Source organism: Schistocerca piceifrons, chromosome 2 (assembly GCF_021461385.2).
Source record: "Schistocerca piceifrons isolate TAMUIC-IGC-003096 chromosome 2, iqSchPice1.1, whole genome shotgun sequence".
In the NCBI taxonomy this organism is placed as follows: domain Eukaryota; kingdom Metazoa; phylum Arthropoda; class Insecta; order Orthoptera; family Acrididae; genus Schistocerca; species Schistocerca piceifrons.
This window is the reverse complement of record NC_060139.1, coordinates 376,905,079-376,931,677: the sequence shown is the minus strand read 5'-3', so window position 1 is coordinate 376,931,677 and position 26,599 is coordinate 376,905,079.

Here is a 26,599-nt window from a genome sequence, read left to right as displayed (position 1 = left end):
GGGGTGTTTTCGTGACATTAGAAACTTGATGTTGACATGCACCGTGTTAGTTGCCCCACACATTAGCTTCTAGTGAAAGTATTTTGATCAAACATGCAAGTTTGCGTCATATGTCTGATTACTAATCATTATTATTACAGTCTAAATTCTACATTAAAATTACGTTTCATTCGTAACAAGGATATTTACTTTTATACAGAATGAATAACCTAAAACTTTCACCGCAAGCATTGCGAAATGGAAAGTGCTATTGAATTGAGTTGTTCCGAGAATGGATTGGTAAAAAGGGCCTCGTATTGTCAGTCAATAAACAGACTGTAATAAAACTTAGAAAGTGCTTTTTTCGGCAAACATAGACTGCTTTAAATAGTACAATGCCAATTGACATTCACAGAGTAAAAGTAGGATACATCAGAATGCCAGTGGTGTTTGTCGCAGGTTTCCAGTGCGAATCGTTTACGAGTTGTCGTATTTTGAAAAGTTCCCACATCCACTTCTAGAACATCTGCAACAGCTCACACTAAAGAGCCGCGCGGGATTAGCCGAGCGGTCTTAGGCGCTGCAGTCATGGACTGTGCGGCTGGTCCCGGCGGAGGTTCGAGTCCTCCCTCGGGCATGGGCGTGTGTGTTTGTCCTTAGGATAATTCTGGTTAAGTAGTGTGTAAGCTTAGGGACTGATGACCTTAGCAGTTAAGTCGCATAAGATTTCACACTAAAGAACAACGCAAGTGCACTGCTTGTGTTGCTTCTGACAATTAACGAGACGACCGACATCACAGATTATGTTCAAAATTACCACTGGCTGCGGCCATACACGCTTCCACTCTGGAAGTGCAGCACACGTGCTAGCATTCCAGCGGAGATGTCCGAACAGGCTGCAGTAACACGTCGTTGCATATTATCTGGTGTAGTTGGTATGTCTTTCAGCTTTCCTCAAAGAAGACAGTCTAGATGCATCAAATCCGAGGAATGGGCCTACCGAGGTACAGGTCTTATGTGTCCAATCCAACGATTTGGATACCATTCGTGAAGACATACTGTAGTACTTCGTGCTCTATGGGCTGGACAGCCATCATGTTAGTACCACAGATTTCTCTGCAGAGGAACGTTTTCTAGCATTCATGGAAGATGGTCTGTTAGGAGGCTGCGATACATGTGAGCATTCAGTGTTTCTTCTATGTAAATCGGTCCCATTAGCTGACGGTTTACTATCCAACGTCACATGTTTATACTTCATGGACGCTGACGTCCCACCTGACGAAGCCAACGGGGATTGTCAACAGAGCAGTGGTCCACGTCTCGGCGGTTTATCTGCCATGACTGATAAATGTGGTTTTATCACTAAACAAGGTACATGAAACATTTGGACTGTCCTGTCTTAATGCCCATGTACAGAAGTTAACACTATTCTCACATTCGTTTCCATGCAGCTCTTTATCGAGAAATGTATGATTCGGATGAAAGCTATGTCGATGTACACTTGACAGCAAAGAAAGTGGGTCACTGCCGAATACAACCAACATAACGTAGCTGTGTTGCAGGTCCTCTAAGCACCAAAACCCCGTGGGGTACAGTCGTTTGACTACACACAATGGGTACCGCGAGAGACTACCAGAGACCAAAGGTCTTTATGGCAGTCAGTCTAAGCGTCAACTAATACCGTCATACAAAACATATTAGAAAACACGTTCTTAGCGGTGAGACATCCCATAACACTCATAAACTAACCTTAATTACAACAAGTGACATTCCAAAAGTTCTGAGAAAACGGATTATTTTACATATATCGTACAGTAATCCTTAGTCAAAATTAAATACTTGAGACAATATATGAAGTTATAAAGCTGTACGGCAATTGGAAAAAAGTTTTTCGCTCTCGAAAAAGGTTTTCAATCCACGTGCTGAACGTAGCTCAGCTTCGAGTGGCTCTGGAAACTGGATATTGGAAGAACCAGTAAAAACCCGTGATTAACACCAAGAAGCACTCTACGTAAATCTCAACATTAACAGCGAATCACCAGTAATATCATTGTTCTCGTAATACATCAACACCTACGTGTTCACAAATTGGAACTTTAAATGACATGACCAACGTCGACGTTCTGAACCTGGATTCAAACCCAGCACCTTTAGCCATTGTTAACTAAGCTTTGTTTGTGCCTTATTGAGAACCGATCACTAGGCATAAAGACACGTGAAGTATAGACGTTTGCACCAGTATCAGTTATCAGTTCAGATTCTGAAAATAAATGACGAAAATGTTTGTACTGAACTGGGAATCCTGTCCTAACAGTTACCTTCGTGGGAACTACCCCCAACGACGTTTAATATGGTGTCATTCACAAGGAACAAAGTATGCTCATGTTTAAAATTGAAATGCCATCATATAAAGCTTGTGACAGGGATCCGAACCCAGCACCTAATCGGATTGTTAACGAAGTACGTAAAATCAGAAGTTAAATAACAAATGTTTTGACAAATAGCGAGATGTTGGAACTCTAAATGACGATAGAATTGTTTTTACCTGACTGGGATTCGAACCCAGCATCTACTGCCGTCGTTTTCTAGCCAGGAACAGACGATAAACAGCTATTGTTGGTTCACCAGTAGCGAGATGTGCGCATGTTTAGCTAAATATCAGGTGACGAAATGTTCTGTGCTGAATGGAATTCAAACCCCGCACACGTGGTCATGAAGACACTTTAACTATCAAATTCTTTTCTAATAATAGCTAGGAGTGGTGTGTTTGTACTTTCAATGATGTGATGGAAAATGCTCTGCTGGCTAGAAGTTAAATCCACAACATATCGTCGTTGGTGATCACAACGAACACAACGTCAAACCCAAATCCATTTTCGCCAGTAGCATGGAGAGGAATATTTGAAATTGAAAAGATGTAAGGAAACGTTTGATCTTGTAATTTGTTATAGATATCTCATCATGTGGCTGTGAGTTGACAACACACGAAGAGACGTTGAAAATGTAACTATTTTTCACTAGTTGTTCGGAGTGCACATGCTAGGGCTTGAAATGAAATAATAAATATTTTGTGCTGATCAGGATTCGAAACCAGGTAGGTGCCTTCGAGGAGGCCTAGAAGAGTTTGCAATCTTGGGGAACACAGTGAAATCGAATTCGAATCCTAGTCCAGCACCACAATTTTCAACGTCAGTTTCAAATAAAGTAAGAGCCTTGTGAACTTACATGGCCATTGGTTCAATAAATGAAATACGTTTTCTACTTTACGACGGCTTGCCCGGTGACAGAGTCTCTGCCTTCCGGCGTTTCTCCATCTGTCACAGCTCAAACGAATGCCGCTCTGTCCCAGTCGGCAGTGAAGTGATGTTATCTTTACTGCGGATATTGAACTACGGAGCTTACTGGCGTTCAGCACTTGCCTTTACTAGGGGTGAAGGAGAGTTACTTGTGTGTGTTAAAAATCTACGCCTGACGTGAGATGTGAACCTGCACGTTTTACACCTCAATACAAGATTAATCCACAAGACCACAGAACCCCCTGCCAAGCACATAATTATGAATTGCAGAGTATTCATTTAGATGTAGAAGCAGATGTCAAGGGACGGGTAACAGGACGGAGGGCGAGATCTGGGAATGGATAGAAGTGCAGAAGTGCAAAATATATGCGTGAAATGCTTGCAAAGTATTATTTACTTAGATGTGTGCCACAGTTAGGTATATCTTACGACCGAGAGATAAAGAAGGACTGTTTTCAGAACGAAGAATGGGTTATAGGGAAAGGGAGATCAAAGAATACGATTTCATAGGTGTTGAGAGGAATGATAGAGACAAAAGACAGCAGCAATTAAAAGAGAAAATCTGGCGTCAATGGAAACCGCTAGACTTGTTTATAAAGTTCTGGGGGAATGGAATAGAAGGGCACTTCCGGCGGTAGTGTCAGAGAAAGAGAGAGTGTGAGAGAGAATAGAGGAGATATTAACAACGAGTAAACATAATATGAAATCGTTTGCGTATTTTGTGGAGGACGGTGGGTGTATTCATGGATGGAGGGGAAGAGAGAGATGTATTTGAAATAACAAAAACTACTTTGACAGAGTCCATCTACGCTGATTAGCTCGTAAGTATCTAGACAGGGTATAAATGAAATCCAAATAGAATATTTATCAAACTGTATATTCAAAACAAACCCACTAGAATTAAAAAGGCAACTCAAAGGAAAATTAACCCGTATTGTATCTTTTATGCTGCCACGCGATCTTCCACTAGCTCCCAATGAGGAAAAATGACGAAAAAGAAGACATAACAAAACATTTTAAGGACTCTGATATTTTATCCAGAATCCTTCATTATTTTGTACTTCTATCATGCGTCTTGGCATATAATGTAAAAGCCGTCGCACGTAACAGCCTGAAGAAGCAACTTCCTCCCAGGCTTCCGGGATGCAGTCCAAAAGAGCGTCCGCAGTAGTTGGTTGGTTTCGTGGCCAGTTCTCTGTTAATGTTCTGGCGATCTCAGTCCACATGTTTTCCATGGGGTTCATATCAGCCGCCCGTGGCGGCCAGTCCATGACGTTGACGCCAATCGTGGAGAGCCGCTGCTGAAGAAATGCAGACTTGTGAATGGGAGAATGGTCGTTTTGCAAGGTGACGTCCCCTTCTGCGTACAGCATTCGCACTGACGGAAGCATCACATTTTCCAATATGTGGGCATACTGCGCGCTGTCCAGAGTTCCTTCTATCCTGTGAAGAATTCACGCCCCTCTCGCAGAAAACCAACCCCTGCAGGTAACAGATAGCCAGCCACTTCTTCTCGTCACGGTTACATATTCGCGTCGATGGCGAGTCCCTTGCGGCGTGTAAACGATTCGTGGACCATCGTTACTGGTGGAAAGCACCTTCTCATCAGTGAAAATGACGTTCTCCCACGACGCCCTCAGATGGAGCTCCGCAAATGCTAGCCGGTATAAAATGTTGTCTTCGCTGAGCTCTTGTTTCACGGCGGATCGTCGTGCATGCAGTCCAGCGTCCCTCAGCCTTCGGCGAATCGTGTCACTGGAGCCGGGGAAGTTGGTCTCCCGCCGCAACTGCTTCGCGTTCAGAAAGGAATTCCCTCTGCTCCTAGACACTAGGTACCTGTCTCCCTGCTGTGAGCTCACTCTCTTCCTGCCTGAGCCAGGAGCCCTGTTGGTGGAGCCTCTTTCAAGACATGTCCTCCACCATCTCGTTGCAGTGGTATGTGGTACGCCATACCGTCTGTCTCGAATAGACCTCTCCCAGCGAGCCATTACGGCAGACAGCCTGATGTATATTTCTGCTTGCTGCTCTTATACTGATGCCAGGAGAGGAGGTAAACATATTTACGTCAAACGGAGCGGCAGAGGCAGAGGCATGCGGCGCAGCCGTGCTGGCTCGTCCCGGGCTGTTGGCCCACCAACGCCACCGCCGGCTCGCTCTCTTCCGTCTCGCCTCGGCCAGCCTGGCTGGCCCGTAGCTCGCTAGCCGTGGCTAGTACAGACCCGGGCCGCAAGGCCACGATCACCCCTTGAAGGATCAAATGGTTCAAATGGCTCAAATGGCTCTGAGCACCATGCAACTTAACTTCTGAGGTCATCAGTCGCCTAGAACTTAGAACTAATTAAACCTAACTAACCAAAGGACATCACACACATCCATGCCCGAGGCAGGATTCGAACCTGCGAACGTAGCGGTCGCCCGGTTCCAGACTGTAGCGCCTAGAACCGCACAGCCACTCCGGCCGGCCTTGAAGGATCAAAAGTTACACCTAACCTACCCAAGCCTGTAGTATAAACTAACGTAGATACAGCTATTATGCTATAACATGTGCAGGCACACCTACAGTTGACGAGTCATTCAAATATTTGACGAACAATACGTTCAAAAATACATTCATTGTAAACATAGCTACCACAAAATGTTTCTACTAGCTGGCAATAGCAGGAAACTATTCTTTCTTGTAAGCGCTCTGCATTAGATGTAGCTTTAAGATAACGTATATCCAACCACGACAACTTAGCGGAATGTAAAAGTTAACAGGTTTGGCAGCAGCTTCTCCAAATAATAGTATATTCTACAAGTAATAGTATACACGTTTTGTGCACTTATAACATGTACTCAGTGTCTTTGAAATAATACGTGCTGCACGACGGAAATTTCTTTCTACTGAGGCGCTTCATTTACATCTCAATGATACACGGCTACTAGAGAACATTGCTCCTTACGGCAGTCAATCCACTTGTAAATTAACACCATGATATCGCAGATATTAGGCAACGCGGTACCAGGGATTAGAAAGGCCTTAAGGGTTACTACTAAACATGCTACTCCTAGCTACCACTGAATAAGAATTTGATTATCAACGTGTGTTCATAACCATGAGTGCGGCGTTCGACTCTTAGTCAGCATAGACGTTTTCGTCGCCTTATTTCTAGTTAAACGTGGGCACATCACGCTAATGGTGGACCAAAATTGGACATTTCTCGTCTGTTCCTGGTTAAACAACGACGGCGGTAGGCGCCGGGTTCGAATCCCAGTCGGGCAATACCACTTCAGTCGTCATTTAAGATTCCAACCTCACTACTGGTGACAAACTGTGTTATCTACATTCTGAGTTTACGTACTTATTCAACAATCCGATTAGGTGCTGGGTTCGCATCCTTGTCACTAGAATTACATGATGGTATTTCAATTTTAAACATGTGCATCCTTTATTCCTTGACAATGCAACAATATACAACGTCTTTCGAGGTTAATTACCAAGAAGGTAATTGCCATGTTAGGGTTCCTGGTTTCGCATAAACATTATCGTCATTTACGTTCAAGTTGAGAATTGATAGCTGATACTGGTGCAAACGTCAGTATTTGACGTCTCTTTCTGTCTAGTGATCGAGTCTCAATAAGGCACAAAGCTTAGCTTGGTTAACATTGGCTTTACGTTCTGGGTTTGCATCGGGATCCAGAACGAAGACGTTGGTCATGTCATTTAAAGTACAACTTTGTGAACAAGTAACTGTTGATGAGTAATGTAAACAATGATATTACTTGTGATTCGCTGTTAATGTTGGGATTTCCGTAGAGTGCTTGCCGCCGTTAATCGCGTTTTCTTTTAACTACTTAGTATTACATAAAGTTGATGCGAAACCACTCCCCGTTGAACGCTGAACGACGTTCAGCATGTGTTGGGTAAACCTTTTAGACAGCAAGGAACTTGTTTCCAATTGCCATGCCACGCATAAATCCATATACTGTCTCAAATATTTAATTGTGCCTAAGGGGGTTGGGATGTTTGGGGAAGGAGACCAGACAGCGAGGTCATCGGTCTCATCGGATTCGGGAAGGATGGGGAAGGAAGTCGGCAATGCCCTTTCAAAGGAACCATCCCGGAATTTGCCTGGAGGGATTTAGGGAAATCACGGAAAACCTAAATCAGGATGGCCGGACGTGGGATTGAACCGTCGTCCTCCCAAATGCGAGTCCAGTGTCTAACCACTGCGCCACCTCGCTCGGTGTGCCTAAGGATTACTGAACGATTTATGTGACTAAATTAGTTGTCCCATAACGTTTTAAATGCCACTTATTGTAATTAAGTTTAGTTTACAAACGTTAAGGGCTGTCTGATCTCTTCTGTACTATAGTGGTGTTACTTTACATCTGTATGAACTGTCATAAAGACCGGTGTTCTCTAGTTGTCTCTAGCGGTACCCATTGTGTATCTTACAACGACTGGACTGTGGAGGGTTGCGACGGTGTGCAACACAGATATGCTATGTTGGTTGCATACATTCAGGTGCAGCCTACACGTTGGAATTCAGGCGTGACCCACATTTTTGCTGTCGAGTGTACATTACGTAGGACATTTGCCTGACATGCCACTTCCTTGTGTGATTGTGCGGGAGCCAAGGTGCAGATCAACTGCAATAACAGCAAGAACATTAATTCCCTCCTCTTCTGTCGTCACTTGTTTCCTTCTATCACGTTGTCTAGATGCTACGCTATCACTTTCGTTTAACTGGTTAAAGAGGTTGATAAATAATTGCTGAGATGGTTGACATCTCGGCAATCTATCTTGCCGCATACACCGTACAAGAATAAACTGACGGCTCCTTCCAGATTGGGAAATGGTACAGTCTACTCACAACGTACTGCTTCGATTGTCACACACTAATTAACTAGCAAATCACAATGTGCTCAAGAAACACACAATCACAACAACATTGTACCTAGCAATTACGTAGTCTGAATGGCACAAACAAGTGTTGGCGTGGAAACTTTTCAAACGATTCGCACTGGAATCCTGCAACAACATTCTATTTTACCCTCCTTGTAGATTGTTAATAGCAATAGAGTTTCTTCAGTATTCTCAAAAACTGAGTGAACAGAGTCTTGGTAATTTGCACGCCATCAGTTAGGCTACCTCATGATGCACATACAGTTTCTAGCTTTTTGTACTTGACTTCTGTGTTAAACCCTTAATGTCTGGTTTACGACAATATTTTAAATTTTTAAAGTTGGTCAATAATTATTTGAGATATTGAAAGTCATAAGGGAGGTGCTCAACTAGTTACACAACACTTTTTTTTTTTTTTTTTCAAAACAGATTCGCTGTACTCAGGATATCAGTACATCGTAGACTTCCCCACTCTTTTTGCTGAAAAATCTTCATATAATCTTTGTTCAAAGCGATGGCCTTACGCCACATTACTTGGAGGGCTTGTTTGCCCGTTTGGTACCAACCACCCACGTTCTGCTTCCCACGGAGTGCATCCTCCGTTGGGCCACACAGATGGGAGTCGCAATGTGCGAGAGCCGGGCTGTAAGGTGAATGAGGAAGAACAGTCCTATGAAGTTTACTGAGCTCTTATCGGATTCCAGTCTTATGTGAGGCCTTGCGTTGGGAATGAGAATTTCAGTTGCATTTTTTTGTGGCAACGGACACGCTGAAGTAATTTTTTTCAATTTTCTAGGCGTAGCACAATACACTTCATAGTTCATCGTTGTCTCATGATGGAGGATATCGAACAGAATAAGTAGTTCAGGATCCCAGAAGATGTTCTCCATGACTTTACTGGCTGAGGGTGCAGCATTGAAATTTTTCGTCGGAGGAGAGCTGGTGTGGCATCGCTGCATGTATTGCCGTTTTGTTTCCGGTTCGAAGTGATGAAGCCATGTTTCATCGCCTGTGACGATATGTGACAAAAACTGTCACTATCAGCCTCGTAATGCCCAAGGAATTCCTCACAAATGATCCTTTATAGTCTTCTGTTAGGCAGCGAGTAACCCAGCGGGCTCACACTTTTGAGTACCCAACTGGTGGATGAGTGTATCAGTACTACCAGCAGAGACGTCCAGCTGAACAGCGAGGTGTTTGATTGTGTTCCGTCGATCACTTGGAATGAGAGTGTCCACACGTTCCAAGATAGCAGGCGTCTCAGTTGTGTGCGACCGGCAGCCATGCGGAAGATAGGAGAGGATTGTGCGACATTCTAGCGATGATGAAAAACGCCTCCTCCCACTACTGAGCGTGCTTTTGTTCACTGTCAGTTCTCCGTACACATTCTGCAAACGCCTATCAATATCTGGCGATGTTCTGGTTTTCCGTCAAAAGAAATTCCGTGCTTGGAACACAAATCCGTTGCAGATGACATTTTGAAGATTACGTATAGCGCTTCCACACATTGTACCTTCATAAAACTGTAGGGGCTGAAGCGGGAATATTCCACCATTTCCGCTTTCTTTCAACCGAAACTGGCCAAAAAGAAAAAAAATGTTTTGCATTCCTTACAGTACGCCCGTCGTAATTTTTTTTTTTTTTTTTCGATCAGGTAGGCAACTTGCTTTTTCCCATCAGGTAGGCAACTTGCAACTCGACCAGTGCTCCGGGTTTTTCGTTTAATAATATAGATACCCTGATCCCACACATGTTTGCAAATTTGAAGATGGTGCAATAGTTATTTTGAAAGCTCATTTGGTAAGCTTTTGTCGTGTCAATTCACTCGTTGGTTTCGAAATGTAAGACTGTCACCATGCAGAGTTTCGTTGGGGTTGTGTTCAAGTGTATATGTATCCCGAGCAATTTGTGTCTACAGTCGAAACTTGGCAGTTGCAATGTGTCAATACATTTTGATTTTGCAAATTTTTACATTCATGGATAAAAAAAAAGTTTTAAAATTAACTGCTTTGCACCGGCTGTGAGAACTAATGAAGAAGAATCGACAGAGAACTATAACAATATCAGTTAATTCATCTCATCTGGAAATGCTATCACGAAGCTGAAAACATTACAGACTCATTTGGAAGGAGGGCAGAAGTTACGTACTGTCTCGGTTATGGGTTATCGCCAGTGCTACTCTAGCAGGTGCTTGGCAAGCAACAGCGAATCGGCAGTTGGTAGCCAGGCGTATTATTGCAGCAAGACGAGGATACCACACGGCAATACACATGTGACAGCTTGTTTACGTTGATGAAATCTAGGTATTGTGGAACTCCTGGCTGGGGAACATATGCTTTCTGTTGGACTGGGATTGCTGTTATCTAGGCAGTCAGCAACTTGTTAATCATACGCGGGCTTATTCGAAGCCGACAGATGGGTCACAGTCCAAGTGAAGTTCGGCTGATAATAGAAATATGGTGGTATTTATAAGTAGGACTAAACCCAGAACGAAGCAGTTCTGTTGTCCCTAAGGGGACTGTCGCTAAGACGTCGAAGCGTAGGCTTTGTAGTCATTTTAGTGTTCCATAATGACGCCGCCCAGCACCCATAGAAATATTACACAAGCTGACACTAGCTTGCGCACTTATTACAAGCGAAGGTGAAACAACGTAGGCACAGACCTATACCGCTGATATCCATCTAATACAGGATCGTAAAGCATACATATTCGAAGTACTGCCAGAAACAGATATATCTCTCAGGGAATTAGCGTGGATTCAGAGAACACCACTTCTGTAAAACACAGCTTCCTTTCTTCAGACATAAAATCCAAGTAGCAGTAGATGTAGGTTAAAAGTTAGATTCATTCTCCAAAATATTTCTGAAACAACAGACGTAAGTGAAAACATGGAATCCTTCTTATACGATTCCTAAAACTCGTTCAGCACCGCTTCACGTTTGTCGGCTAACATCCAAGCTACTATCTCATAGACTATCTTTCTAGCTATGCAGCTAGTTCGCTAAATGTTTGTCTGAACGAACACAGAGCGATTTACTGGATAAAGCCCGCCTGGCTAGCCGCGCAGTCTAACGCGCTGCTTCCCGAGCGGGAAGGCGTGCCGGTCCCCGGCACGAATCCTCCCGGCAGATAAGTGTCGAGGTCCGGTGTGCTGGCCGGTCTGTGGATGGTTTTTAAGGCGGTTTTCCGTCTGCCTCGGCGAAAGCGGGCTGGTTCCCCGTATTCCGCCTCAGTTGCACTGTGTCGGCGATTAATGATCAAAGACTTTCTCCACGTATGCGTACACTATAATTACTCTACCATGCAAACGTTTAGCATTACACTCGTCTGGTATGAGACGTTCCCGGAGGGTGGGGGAGGGGGTCCACTGGGGGAAGAACTGCACAGTAACCCTGGGTTCGGTGTGGGGCGGTGGTGGGATGAGTGAACTGCTATAGCCTGTTGTGGGGATGTGAACCACTGAGGGCTACGGCGGGGACGAAGTCTCTCCGTCGTTTCTAGCTCGTTTCAATACACACACACACACACACACACACACACACACACACAAACGCACACACACACAATACTGGATAAAGAAACGGAAGTAACAGCGGTTGTGCCCCGCAGAACGTAATAGGGCCTCTTCTGTTCTGAACAGATACAAACAACTTTATCAGGTAACATCAGCAGCATTAACAAATTTTTCGCTGCGCTCTTGTCTACAGGGAGATATTTTCTTTGTACGATCTTAGTTCAGATGGCTCTGATCACTATGGGATTTAATATCTGAGGTCATCAGTCCCCTAGAACATAGAACTGAAACCTAACTAACATAAGGACATCACACATATCCATGCCCAAGGCAGGATTCGAACCTGCGACCGTAACGGTCGCGCGGTTCCAGACTGAAGCGCCTAGAACCGCTCAGCCACAACGGCCGGCGATATGCAAGTAAAAAAAAGTTTTTAAACGGGGTATTCTCTATGGAATACTGGTATGCATTTTTATGTCGAAAAAAATTAAAAATAATAATCGCTACATGATACAAAAAAGCAGGAAAAATTTCCGTAGTGACCTTCAGCATCAGTAGACATTCTGCATTGTGGCATGTTTAGGCATGGCATTTCTTCATCTCTAGTAGTTCTCTCTTCAGCTGCGCATAGTTTTATTCCCTTCTTTCATTCAAATACGTCTTCCTCTCTGATACTGCCTGTTAGGTGAAATTTTATTCTTCGTCTCCCTCTCTTTCCCCTTACCACACCTTTAATTAATTGCTGCAGTAAGCATGGTCTTCTCAAGATGTGACCTAATCGAGTCCTCCTTCCCTTGCGGTGTTTGTATAGGCTTGTTTCTCCCCAACTCTTCTGAATACTTCGTTCGACACTCTGCCTTCCCAATTCGCTCCCTCGGCTTTCCTCCATATCCCCATTTTCAGTATTTCCAGCCTTCAAAAAAAATTGTGTGAATTTCTAAGGGATCAAACTGCTGAGGTCATCGGTCCCTACAGTTGCATACTTAAACTAACCTCCTCTAAGAACAACACTCACCCATGGCCGAGGGAGAACTCGAACGTTCGGCGGGAGGGGTGGAACAATCCGTGACATGGCGCACCCACTCCGCGCGGCTTCTACCCTTCTTTTGTTGTCTCTTTCAACTGTTCCTGTCTCTTCTGTGTATAAAACGATGCTCCGTATCTGGCATTTGACCAATGTTTCTCTCACATTTTTGTTGAGCAGCCTGCAGTGCAATTTCGTCTTTTTGTTGAATACTGCATTAGCTATCGGTACACTCGTTATTACGATTGCGTCACATTTTAGGTCCCCAGTTGTAATATTTTTCAAATATTTGAATTTTACAAACTGCTCTAGCAGTTGCCACCTAACACGAATTCGCACTTTTGCTCACACTATCATGAATTTTGCCATTTCCTTATTTTGCCAGCCGCTGTGACCGAGCGGTTCTATGCTCTTCAGTCCGGAACCGCGCTGCTGCTATGGTCGCAGGTTCGAATCCTGCCTCGGGCATGGATGTGTGTGATGTCCTTAGATTAAATGGTTCAAATGGCTCTGAGCACTATGCGACTTAACTTCTGAGGTCATCAGTCGCCTAGAACTTAGAACTAATTAAACATAACTAACCTAAGGACATCACACACATGAATGCCCGAGGCAGGATTTGAACCTGCGACCGTAGCGGTCGCTCGGCTCCAGACTGTAGCGCCTAGAACCGCACGGCCACTCCGGCCGGCTCCTTAGATTAGTTAGGTTTAAGTAGTTCTAAGTTCTAGGGGACTGATGACCTCAGATTTTAAGTCCCATAGTGCTTAGAGCCATTTGAACCATTTGAACCTGACTTATTTTCACTCCGAATATTTCGCAATTGCTATTTTGGTCTTCCATCATCTCATTAACCATAGTCGGGTATTCTGCCAACACGTCAACACCCCCATCCTCTCTTTTAATGCGAATAACAGCAGGTCTAATGAGGACTGAACACCAGTGAAAACGTGTCAGTATAGACACTCGATAATTCAACGGGATATATAGTTCTAGCAAACATTAGACAGACTAGCAAAATTCGGCTCTCACTCTGGTTGGAAACGTATACGTTCATTATAAGTAGACAGAGGTCAAGGAGCTCTCAGATTAGAAAACCATTGGTCATCTACACAGCTAAATGGTCAGGGTGGTCGAGTGGCATGCGAGGGATCCGGATTCGGTTGCCGGCGGGGACAGAGATTACCTCCGCTCAGCCACTGAGTGTTATATTGCCTTCATCATTTCATCCTCATCGACACACCAATCGCCGAAGAGGAGTCAATTAAAAAGGCTTGTAGCAGCCGATCGGTCTGCCAGACGGGAACACCTTATGACACACATATTTCATTTTTCAGAGGATCGCTACGAAATGTACCCAAAATTCATTGGCTTTCATGTATACAGACCAGTCTCACATGTGAGTTTCTTTTCTCGTGATAACAGAGAAGCCAACACGCTTTTATAGGCTGTGAAAGTGATGTGATAGTGACTGTCTTAATCGTGAGAAATTCCGTCCGCTATTTTGGGCACTCCTCCTTTAGATGCATAATGAGCCTCCTTGGTTTCATAATGGAAAAATGTTGTGTTCACAATATCAGAAAAGTTTACAACGTAATATCGTACTACTCGACCACGGTGTCATTGCATTTCGCCTCCCATGTACTTTATCGGAAACAAGCGGTGACTTTACAATAAACAAGTACAGTGACGACTAAGGAAAACGAATCGCACTGTGAATGGTTTCAAGACAGTTATGCATGTAATATCAACTGTCTCAGCGTCCCCTCGTGAACTATCACGTAAAAACTCGCGGTGAGCTGCCTCACTCCGAGGTGCAATAATATCGTCGCCGAATATTAGGCCGGCATATTTTTCATTATTACTTACAGCCAACCATTGCAAGCTCAAAGCCAGTGCTCTCTGAGTTGGCTACAGACGTGGAGGTGGGCGTTATATCAAGTTTTATGCCCCGTCCTTTTGTTCAAATACAACCAGGCGACAAATTCGCGCTTCAGGGGGTACGACATTGTATTGTAAACAAGGCGGTGCGCGTCTCTACTGTGTGTACCGCAGGTCAGCCCGGGACGGGGCAGGCAGTACAAATATCGTTCCCCCTGTGCCTCACAGAGAACCTGCAAAGGAACGTCTCCTGAGGATCCACCACCGCACCCTCGGCCAAGGAAACAAAGCGTTTACCTGTACCAGACGATGCGTCCATTCCTCCTATTTACTTAGAAGCCATCTTAAAGAAGTTCTTGCCTTCTTTTGTATCCCATACGTCTTATTCATACAGTATGTAAAAAAAGTTAGGCCAAACTTTCAGGAGACATTCCTCACACGTTGAGCAAGAAAATGTTATTTTTCTACTTCTCGTCATAATCACATTAAACGTTGGAAACACACAGAAACAGAACGTGAGAACATTACATGGAAAGTTTTCTTACGTGAAACGACCAGAATAACCCCTCGTTAAATCGTGAAACACTGTCCGTAAAGAAGTGTTCAAAATTCCCTCTGATAACAAGGACACATGCATCAGTCCGCTGTCGCACTGAATAACTGATGCGCTGGCGTATCGCTGGAGAATCACGTTATTAAAAAAATTATATGTCAACGTCTGGGCCATTGTTGTTATGACTGTTGAGCAGCGCATAGTTTCTTCTACAAAACGGACGAGTGTTCCACATTTTCTTAGAGAAAATTTTACTCGTTCCGCTTGAGCATAAAGGTTTGTGAGCGCAACAAAACATGTACTTCGTGCATGATGGAGCCCCTCCTCATTTCAGTATTGACGTTCGTAAACTTTAAAATAACAGAATCTGTGAGAGATGGATAGGTAGGTGTGGTCCAATTCCTTGGCCTCCACACTCACCAGACTTAAACACACTAAACTTTTATTTGCGGTGGCTTTTGAAAGCTCTTGTGTACGGAACCCTAGTATAAGATGGAAAGAATCTTCGAGTCAAGGTAATAATGAGCGTGGCCGGGAGACACCTCGCGGGGCGGTTCGGCCTCATCTCCACAAATTCTTTAAGGCCACAACGGCGACTTGCGATGGAATGAGGATGAAATGATGACGAAAGACACACAACACCAGTCATCTCGAGGCAGAGAAAATCCCTAACCCCGCCAGGAATCGAACCCGGGACACCGTGCGCGGGAAGCGAGAACGCTACCGCAAGACCACGAGCCGCGGACTTCGAGCCAAGATGAACGGCTGTGAAACAGTGCGAAGTTCTCCATGCAAACATCATTGCATCACGGATGCAATGCCGCAGCGGGTTGATACATGAATCCTTGGTAACAGAGTGAAGTTTGAACATCTCATTTACGAAAGTGTTTCCTGCTGTGACCAAGAGGATGTAAGATAACGTTTCATTTAATGTTGGTCTTCCTGTTTCTGTGTGTTTCCCACGATTAATGTGATTATGAAGAGCAGTAGAAAATTATATCTATCAATGAAATAAAGCATTCCTTGACGCATGTCCATACATCATGTTTTCTTGATTTAAGTGTGAGGAATGTTCGCTGAAGGTGTGGTGACACATTTTTGTTACACCTTGGATACGAATCCCAACCCCCTCTTTACTTATAACAGTTACCTAGCCTTATCCTGCATCCCTAGCCTCCGCGAATTCTTCAATGTGAATAATTACAGGTACATTCCGAGTCATGAAATTAGTCTATCTCGCTGAAACGATGCCAAAATAATGTTTACAACAGTTAACAGCGCTTACGAACGAATGATACTACAAGTACGAACGACAGGACAGTTTGTGAGCGTACAAGTTACCTGTACACACTCGGGACTGAGTGATACCTAGAAGGCAGCATAGGCATTTGAATTCGGTGTTTATGAATCCTGATATCACCTATTCATCTTAATTTAGTCGCCTAGGTAGCAGGATAGACACCGAATGGAAGTGCACCACAGAAATTAAAACAAGGATAGCAATGGCAAAAGAGGCGTTTTATAAGAAAAGGAGAATTTTCTGCAGCGGTCTGGACAGAGAACTTAGAAAGAACTCATAAAATGTCTTGTATGGAGTGTTCTTCTATATGGCGCTGAAACATGGACTATGAGGAAAAAAGACAGAGAAAGGCTGGAAGCTTTTGAGATCTGGACATGGCGGAAGATGGAAAGAATAAGTTGGATGGACAGAGTACAAAATGAAGAGGTACTGAGAAGAGTGGGAGAGAAAAGGCAGTTACTAGATGTAATAAAGAGAAGAAAAAGAAATTGGATTGGGCATATATTAAGAAAGAATGACGGTCTGATAAAAACAGTTTTAGAAGGTTATGTAGAAGGGAAAAGGAAGCGAGGAAGGAAGAGATTCCAGATACTGGATGACATGATGGACGGTACAACATACAGCAGCCTTAAGAAGGAAGCAATGGATCGCAGAAAATGGAGAGGCAAAGGACCTGCTAATATAGCAGATAACTGATGATGATGATTAGCTTACACACACTCTCTCTCTCTCTCAGCGACACACACAGACACACACACACACACACACACACACACACACACACAGTCACACACACACACACACACACACACACACACACACACACACACACAGTCTCACGCACCCACGCCGAGAAAGAGAGAGAGAGAAACAGAAAGAGAAATTAATGACATCCCGTATCTGGTGCACTGCAAATTTACATTTTAATAAGGCATTCCGTTTATTAATTTATTGCCATTTGTCACATTCAATTTCGCGCTGGTAATTGCTCTAATAGATTCATTAAGATTAATTCAGCGTTCTGTGCGCATATTTTCACACTGTCATTAACTATCAGCACTACCTTCTTTACTCTTCAGCCCCAAGTTTTCACCAATATTGTCCGATTCTTCTCCGGGATTGTTATCCCAACAGTGTTAGGTACATGTTAATAGTGTACACAGCAGTATGGTAGATGCTGATGAAAGTTGATCGATATGTATCTCGCATATACACACATCAAAAAAACTTTGGCATCACCTCGGTTCCGAGAGTTTCGGAACCTGTATAAAAAATTGGAATAGAGATCAACATACATATCATTTCCGCCCTTTTTACTTCTCACGAAAACCACACATTGCATGTTGTACCACCATACAGCGAGACCTTCAGAAGTGGTGGTTCAGACTGCTGTACACACCGGTACCCCCAATACCCAACAGCGTGTCCTCTTGCACTGCTGCGTGCCTGTATTCGTCGTGACATGCTATCCACAAGTTCATTAAGGCACTGTTGGTCCAGATTGTCCCACTCCTCAACGGCGATTCGGGGTGTATCCCTCGGAGTGGTTGGTGGGACACGTCGTCCACAAACAGCCGTTTTTAAATTTATTCCAGTCATGTTCGATAGGGTTCATGCATACTGGCCACTCTAGTCGAGCAATGTCGTTATCCTGAACGAAGTCATTCACAAGATGTGCACGATGAGGATGCGAATTGTCATCCATGAAGCCGAATGTCTCGCCAATATGCTGGCGATGTGGTTGCACTATCGGTCGGAGGATGGCATTTACGTATCGTACAGCCATTACGGCGCCTTCCATGCCCACCAGCGGAGTACGTCATCACCACATAACGCCACCCCAAATACAGCAGGGAACCTAGACCTTGCCACACTGGCTGGAAAGTGAGTCTAAGGCGATCAACCTGACTGGGTTGCCTCCGAACACGTCACCGACGATTGTTTGGTTGAAGGCATATGCGACACTCATCCTGAGCGGTCCATTCGGCATGTTGTTGGGCCCATTTGTACCGCTCTGCATGGTGTCGTGGTTGCAAAGGTGGACCTCACCATGGACCTCGGGAGAGCAGTTGTGCATCATGCAGCCTATTGCGCACAGTTTGAGTCGTAACACGACGTCCTGTGGCTGCATGAAAAGCATTATTCAACATGAAGGCGTTGCTGTCAAGGTTTCTCCGAGCCATAATCCGTAGGTAGCGGTCATCCATTGCAGTAGTAGCCCTTGGGAGGCCTGAACGAGGCATGTCATTGACAGTTCCTGTCTCTCTGTATCTCCTCGATGTCCGAACAACATCGCTTTGGTTCACTCCGAGATGCCTGGACACTTCCATTGTTGAGAGCCCTTCCTAGAACAAAGTAACAGTGTGGACTCGACCGAACCGCGGTACTGACCATCTAGGCATGGTTGAACTACAGACAACACGAGCCGTGTACCTCCTTCCTGGTGGAATGACTGGAACTGACCGGCTTTCGGATCCCCCTCCATCTAATAGGGGCTGCTCATGCATGGTTGTTTACATCTTTGGGCGGATTTGGCGACATCTCTGAACAGTCAGAGGGACTGTGTCTGTGATACAATATCCACAGTGAACGTGTATCTTCAGGAGTTCTGGGAACCGGGGTGATGCAAAACTTTTTTTTGATGTGTGTATATTCACTGAAAGCAATGGACGACGCTACGCTGATCTCATCCGACAAGCACACCAGCAGCATCATAGTACATTTGGATTGCTGTGTGTTTGGTGTTGTACATCTTGGTGATAGTGTGTTGCGGACCCTTTCACTGATGCGAACGACAGGAACTAAGGCATTCGGGGTAACAAACCGAATATATTGTTGTTGTTGTCTTCAGTCCTGAGACTGGTTTGATGCAGCTCTCCATGCTACTATATCCTGTGCAAGCTTCTTCATCTCCCAGTACCTACTGCAACCTAAATCCTTCTGAATCTTCCTAGTGTATTCATATCTTGGTCTCCCTCTACGATTTTTACCCTCCACGCTGCCCTCCAATACTAAATTGGTGATCCCTTGATGCCTCAGAACATGTCCTACAAACCGATCCCTTCTTCTAGTCAAGTTGTGCCACAAACATCTCCCCAATCCTATTTAATACTTCCTCCTTAGTTACGTGATCTACACATCTAATCTTCAGCATCCTTCTGTAGCACCACATTTCGAAAGCTTCTATTCTCTTCTTGTCTAAACTATTTATCGTCCATGTTTCACTTCCATACATGGCTACACTCCATACAAATACTTTCAGAAACGACTTCCTGACACTTAAACCAATACTCGATGTTAACAAATTTCTCTTCTTCAGAAACGCTTTCCTTGCCATTGCCAGTCCACATTTTGCATCCTCTCTACTTTGAGCATCATCAGTTATTTTGCTCCCCAAATAGCAAAACTACTTTAAGTGTCTCATTTCCTAATCTAATTCCTTCAGCATCACCCGATTTAATTCGACTACATTCCATTATCCTCGTCTTGCTTTTGTTGATGTTCATCTTATATCCTCCTTTCAAGACACTCTCCATTCCGTTCAACTGCTCTTCCAGGTCCTTTGCTGTCTCTGACAGAATTACAATGTCATCGGCGGACCTCAGAGTTTTTATATCTTCTCAATGGATTTTAATACCTACTCCGAATTTTTCTTTTGTTTCCTTCACTGCTTGCTCAATATACAGATTGAATAACATCGGGGACAGGCTACAACCTTGTCTCACTCCCTTCCCAACCACTGCTTCCCTTTGATGTCCCTCGACTCTTATAACTGCCACCTGGTTTCTGTACAAATTGTAAGCAGCTTTTCGCTCCCTGTATTTTACACCTGCCACCTTCAGAATTTGAAAGAGAGTATTCCAGTCAACATTGTCAAAAGCTTTCTCTAAGTCTACAAATGCTAGAAATATAGGTTTGCCTTCCCTTAATCCATTTTCTAAGATAAGTCATAGGGTCAGTATTGTCTCACGTGTTCCGATATTTCTACGGAATCCAAACTGATCTTCCCCGAGGTCGACTTCTACTAGTTTTTCCATTCGTCTGTAAACCGCGTTAGTATTTTGCAGCCGTGACTTATTAAACTGACTGTTCGGTAATTTTCACATCTGTCAACACCTGCTTTCTTTGGTATTGGATTTATTATATTCTTCTTGAAGTCTGAGGGTATTTCGTCTGTCTTATACATTTTGCTCACCAGTTGCTAGAGTTTTGTCAGGACTGGCTCTCCCAAGGCTGTCAGTAGTTCTAATGGAATGTTGTCTACTCCCGGGGCCTTGTTTCGACTCAGGTCTTTCAGTGCTCTGTCAAACTCTTCACGCAGTATCATATCTCCCATTTCATCTCCATCTACATCCTCTTCCATTTCCATAATATTGTCCTCAAGTACATCGCCCTTGTGTAGACCCTCTATATAGTCCTTCCACCTTCTGGGATTCCATCTGAGCTCTTGATATTCATACAAGTGGTTCTCTTTTCTCCAAAGGTCTCTTTAATTTTCTTGTAGGCAGTATCTATGTTACCCCTAGTGAGATGAGCCTCTACATCCTTACATTTGTCCTCTAGCCATCCCTGCTTAGCAACTTTGCACTTCCTGTCGATCTCATTTTTGAGACGTTTGTATTCCTTTTTGCCTGCTTCATTTACAGCATTTTTGTATTTTCTCCTTTCATCGGTTAAATTCAATATTTCTTCTGTTACCCACGGATTTCTACTAGCCCTCGTCTTTTTACTTACTTTACTTACTTGATCCTCTGCTGCCGTCACCACTTCATTCTTCAAAGCTACCCATCTTTCTTCTACTGTATTTCTTTCCCCCATTCTTGTCAACTGTTACTTTATGCTTTCCCTGAAACTCTGTAAACCTCTGGTTTAGTCAGTTTATCCAGGTCCCATCTCCTTAAATTACCACCTTTTTGCAGTTTCTTCAGTCTTAATCTACAGTTCATAACCAATAGATTGTGGTCAGAGTCCACATCTGTCCCTGGAAATGTCTTACAATTTAAAACCTGCTTCCTAAATCTCTGTCTTACCATTATGTAATCTATCTGAAACCTGTCAGTATCTCCCGGCTTTTTCCATGTATACAACCTTCTTTTATGATTCTTGAACCAAGTGTTAGCTATGATTAAGTTGTGTTCTGTGCAAAATTCTACCAGGCGGCCTCCTCTTCGATTTCTTACCCCTAAGCCATATTCACCTGCTACGTTTCCTTCTCTTCCTTTTCCTACTCTCGAATTCCAGTCACCCATGACTATTAAATTTTCGTCTCCCTTCACTATCTGAATAATTTCTTTTATTTCGTCATACATGTCTTTAATTTCTTCGTCATCTGCAGAGCTAGTTGGCATATAAACTTGTACTACTGTAGTAGGCGTGGGCTTCGTGTCTATCTTGGCCTCAATAATGCGTTCACTATGTTGTATGTAGTAGCTTACCCGCATTCCTATTTTCCTATTCATTATTAAACCTACTCCTGCATTACCCCTATTTGATTTTGTGTTTATAACCCTGTATTCACCTGACCGGAAGTCCTGTTCCTCTTGCCACCGAACTTCACTAATTCCCACTATATCTAACTTTAATCTATCCATTTCCCTTTTTGAATTTTCTAACATACCTGCCCGATTGAGGGATCTGACATTCCACGCTCCGATCCGTATAACGCCAGTTTTCTTTCTCCTGATAACGACATCCTCTTGAGTAGTCCCCACCCGGAGATCCGAATGGGGGACTATTTTAGCTCCGGAATATTTTATCCAAGAGAACGCCGACATCATTTAACCACACAGTAAAGCTGCATGCCCTCGGGAAAAATTACGGCTGTAGTTTCCCCTTGCTTTCAGCCGTTCGCAGTACCAGCACAGCAAGGCTGTTTTGGTTGGTGTTACAAGGCCAGATTAGTCAATCATCCAGAGTGTTGCCCCCGCAACTACTGAAAAGGCTGCTGCCCCTCTTCAGGAACCACACGTTTGTCTGGCCTCTCAACAGATACCCCTCCGTTGTGGTTGCACCTACGGTACGGCTATCTGTATCGCTGAGGCACGCAAGCGTCCCCACCAACGTAAGGTTCATAGTTAATGGGGGGGAGGACCGAATATATTATATCTACATAATTACTGTGTAATGTACCAATTACATCAGTGGATATCGGGTTCACACTGTATAGCAGTGGTCGTCATACTGCAGCCAGCAGGCACAAATAAAATAATCGTGCGGACCGCCCTTCTCAGCTATATTTCATAATAATATGCTTCCGTGAATTAACAAACGATTCTAAAAACGTCAACTAACGTTAAGACATTCTTAAGAGTGAAGTTTTCCTACTCAGTAACTAAACGAAAAATGTTGGTAGAGGCAGCCGTATTTTATATTGTGTTCAATTTTAATTGACGTTGTTAAATTCGGCCGTGAGCTAAGTAGGGTTTGCCGCTTACTTTCGAGTTAAAGGAGTAAGTAGCACGGCCACGGCGGAGTTGGAGGATGTGAAACGGGAAGTGTTTTATTGTTTGTCTTCCATTACTGATAACTCATGGGAGTGAGAGACTCGTACCGATCAGCTACTGCGAAGTGATGTTTAACACAAGTAAGATGGATTCTTGGGTGCACCAACTTAGCTGAGTAGTGACATGTTTGCTAATAGTGCAGCGGGACCGGGTTAGATTCCCGGCCGGGTTGAAGTTTTTTTCCGCTCATGGAGTCAGTGTTGTGTTATCCTCATTATCATTTAATCATTACAGACAAGCAAGTCGCTCAGTTTGGCGTCACCTGAAATAAGGCTTGCAACTCAGCGGCCTAACATCCCTGGATGGGGCCTTCCGGCCATCAGTGCCACATGATAATTTCATGGATTCGTGTATGTGCGTTATAGAGACTGTCATTTTCCATGCGGTACAGATTTTTAGCAAGGAATATGAAATTAAATTAAGACTCTTGCAATACATCGCAGTGAATAGAAGAAAAAGTATATTCAAAATATTTAGTAAGCATTTGTGATCGTGTCTCATATTCAATAACGCATTTAATATGAGCACAGCTACTTTTATTAATGAATAAATCATCCGATAACACAGAGAACACAATACTTCGTCAGGCAATTACGGCGTCACAACTCTGGTGTCGCAGGGAGTGGAAGCAATACGAAACAGAGAACAGTCGACACGAAATTTTCTGAATAGTGCCGAATTTTAAAGATCAATACTTACGAGACGGTGGCCAACTTATCGTGCCCTTACTGAGGCAAGTGTATTGGCGGGTCATAACATACTAATTTCTGTAGTTTTAAGATCGGTGCATATGCGACCCGAGGAGTCGCCCCGCAGTGTTGGTATTAGCTCGTGTGCAAAAAGTTTGACGACCGCTCCTGTATAGTGACATGCGAGAAGTGTTATCTGCATCATATATGGTGACAACTTTACTGGAAACAGTGGTTGCTTTAATCTCGGGGATCGTATTTTGACGCTTACAAATCTACTGTATCGAAAGGTCCAATTGTATTTGTATCTAACCTCGCACAAGTCCCTTCACTCGTGGCAGTAGAAAGCAGAGGCAGCTTACCCAGACGGGACGTGCTACGGATACCATACATTCCGTGACCCCTCCCAGTTTTTACGATAGAAATAAACTGTTAGAAATTTTGTATTTAAAACACTTATACTGTTAAGGACTGTGTGGTCAGGAGTGTGTAGCACTGGGAACAAAAATAGATCATTTGACGTAAAAGCCGGCCGGGATGGCCGAGCGGTTCTAGGCGCTACAGTCTGGAACCGCGCGACTGCTACTACCGCAGGTTCGAATCCTGCATCGAGCATGGATGTGTCCTTAGGTAAGTTAGGTTTAAGTAGTTCTAAGTTCTAGGGGACTGATGACCACAGATGCTAAGTCCCATAGTGCTCAGAGCCATTTGAACCATTTTTTGACGTAAAACTGTGTGTAACTTCCAACAGTCGAAGAAAACTTTGCTCACAGTTCTTCTTTATAAAGCACTACTTATGTAGTTTTATTTGAATATTACGAGATTCCACCAGATAGATATTAAGAGAGATTGTTTTCTTCACTCTGTTAACAGAGTTCGCTCAATAATTGTTTGTACGATACTTACGAAGACGCAGTAAAAGATGTGGGGTAATAACTGCAAGTGTTAAGGAATCAATATTCTCTTAGATCAAAATTGCTGATAATATCACCCTCTTAGTGTCTTTTTTCTTTTCCAGGCGTGCTTGATATTTGTTTCATTAATTTTAAGGTCGATTTTATAGTAGAATTACACTGATGAGCCAAAACATTATGACCACGTGCCTGATAGATTGTGTGTCCGTCTTTGGAACGAAATACATCACTGATTCTGAGTATCAGAGATCCGACAGTCTGTTGACGGGTTTGTGGGGTATGTGGGATTATGTGACTACGCATGGCTCATGTAATTCACGCAAATAACCGGCCACTCATTTGCGTACAGAGTGATGGCGCCCGATAGTGACCCAAATGAGTTCCATAGGATTTACATCAGGCGAATTTGGCCACTGATACATCAACGTGAGTTCACTACAATGCCCATGAAACGCACATGGCTCTTGCTCAGAGACACCACTGAAAGATGACACCGCCGTCGGTGAAGACATCGAGGGCCGGCCGCGGTGGCCGAGCGGTTCTAGGCGCTTCAGTCCGGAACCGCGCGACTGCTACGGTCGCAGGTTCGAATCCTGCCTCGGGCATGGATGTGTGTGATGGCCTTAGGTTAGTTAGGTTCAAGTAGTTCTAAGTTCTAGGGGACTGATGACCTCAGATGTTAAGTCCCGTAGTGCTCAGAGCCACTTGAACCATTTTGAAGGCATCGAGAATGAAGGAATGCCGGTGGTTGGCAGCTGTCAGCGAGTCTTTCTTTACCATCACAGGCCCCATACAAGCGCAGGACAATGTTCCCATAGCATACAGATCCCACCAGCTAGCGTTTGCACGTTTCGATCCGTCGTTCACCTCGATGACGGCGTTTGTGGTGACGACCAGAGACCTAGTATAGCAAAAATGTGATTCACCCGAAGAGCCGACAGGTTTCCATTGATCAACGGTCGAATCCCAATGGTCCCGTGAACATTGTAATCGTAACTCAGTATGTCGTCGGATCAACTTTTGAGCGGTAGAGGTGGTCTGCTGCGGAACTCCAACAATGTACGATGAACAAAGTTGCCCGAAACAGTTGTGCTTGCACCAGCATTTTGCTCTTCCGGTATAGATGCCACAGATCATCATCTATCCTACTTCACAGAGTAGACAAGTCTCGGAATCCCACGTTCTGTGAAGAGCCGTGAACGTCCAACCATTTTGAGCCTATTGGTACTTTCATTGTCCTCCTTCCACTTTCCGTCGATGCTTATTACAGTAACACATAGATATTGGACCAGCTTCCCCGTTTTTGAGATAATCGTACACAAGCTTTGCTTTATAATAGTCTGCCCTTTGTCAAAGCCGCTTATCTTAATGGATTTACCCATTTGTAACCTATATCTTCGCCTGGGTGATCCTCGTCAGTGTCTGCTCCGCTCACACACTTTTGTTACCGTGTAACATGCCGGCAGCGCCACCAAGCGGCATCCAACGTAGCGGTGGCCTGTAGTTATAATGTTCTGGCTGACCAGCGTATCAGTATGTTTCAGCGCATTTTTGTGAAGTATAGATACGTACTTTTATGTACAACCCATTCAGATATGCCAATATGTTCGTTCCGTCTAACCGAATGTCGAAGTGTTAAGTTACCAGCTGGCAACACTAAGCACAAATTAGACCAGCCCCCAAAACCAATGGTTCGTGACGAACTTATGTGTAACACAATGCTAGAAAGTGAGTCGCGAAATTTTGTTCTGCCTCCGTAGCTGAGCTGTCATCGCGGCTGACTGCCATGCGGAGGAAGGGGGCTCGATTTCCGGTACTGCTACGGATTTTTCCTTGTTGAGAGAACTGGAACGGAGCACGCTCAGCCCCATAGTGGTAAATACAAAGCTACTCGACGGATAGTACCTACTCCGGGTCACGAAAACTGTCATCGACAGGGAGAACAGTGGCTGACACCATTGTCAGAGCTCGCTCTGTACAGATGGGTCAGCCAGCGTCTATAGCAGAGTTTACTTCCTTTTATGGTTCTAAATTTTCTAGGTATATGGCAGGTCTTG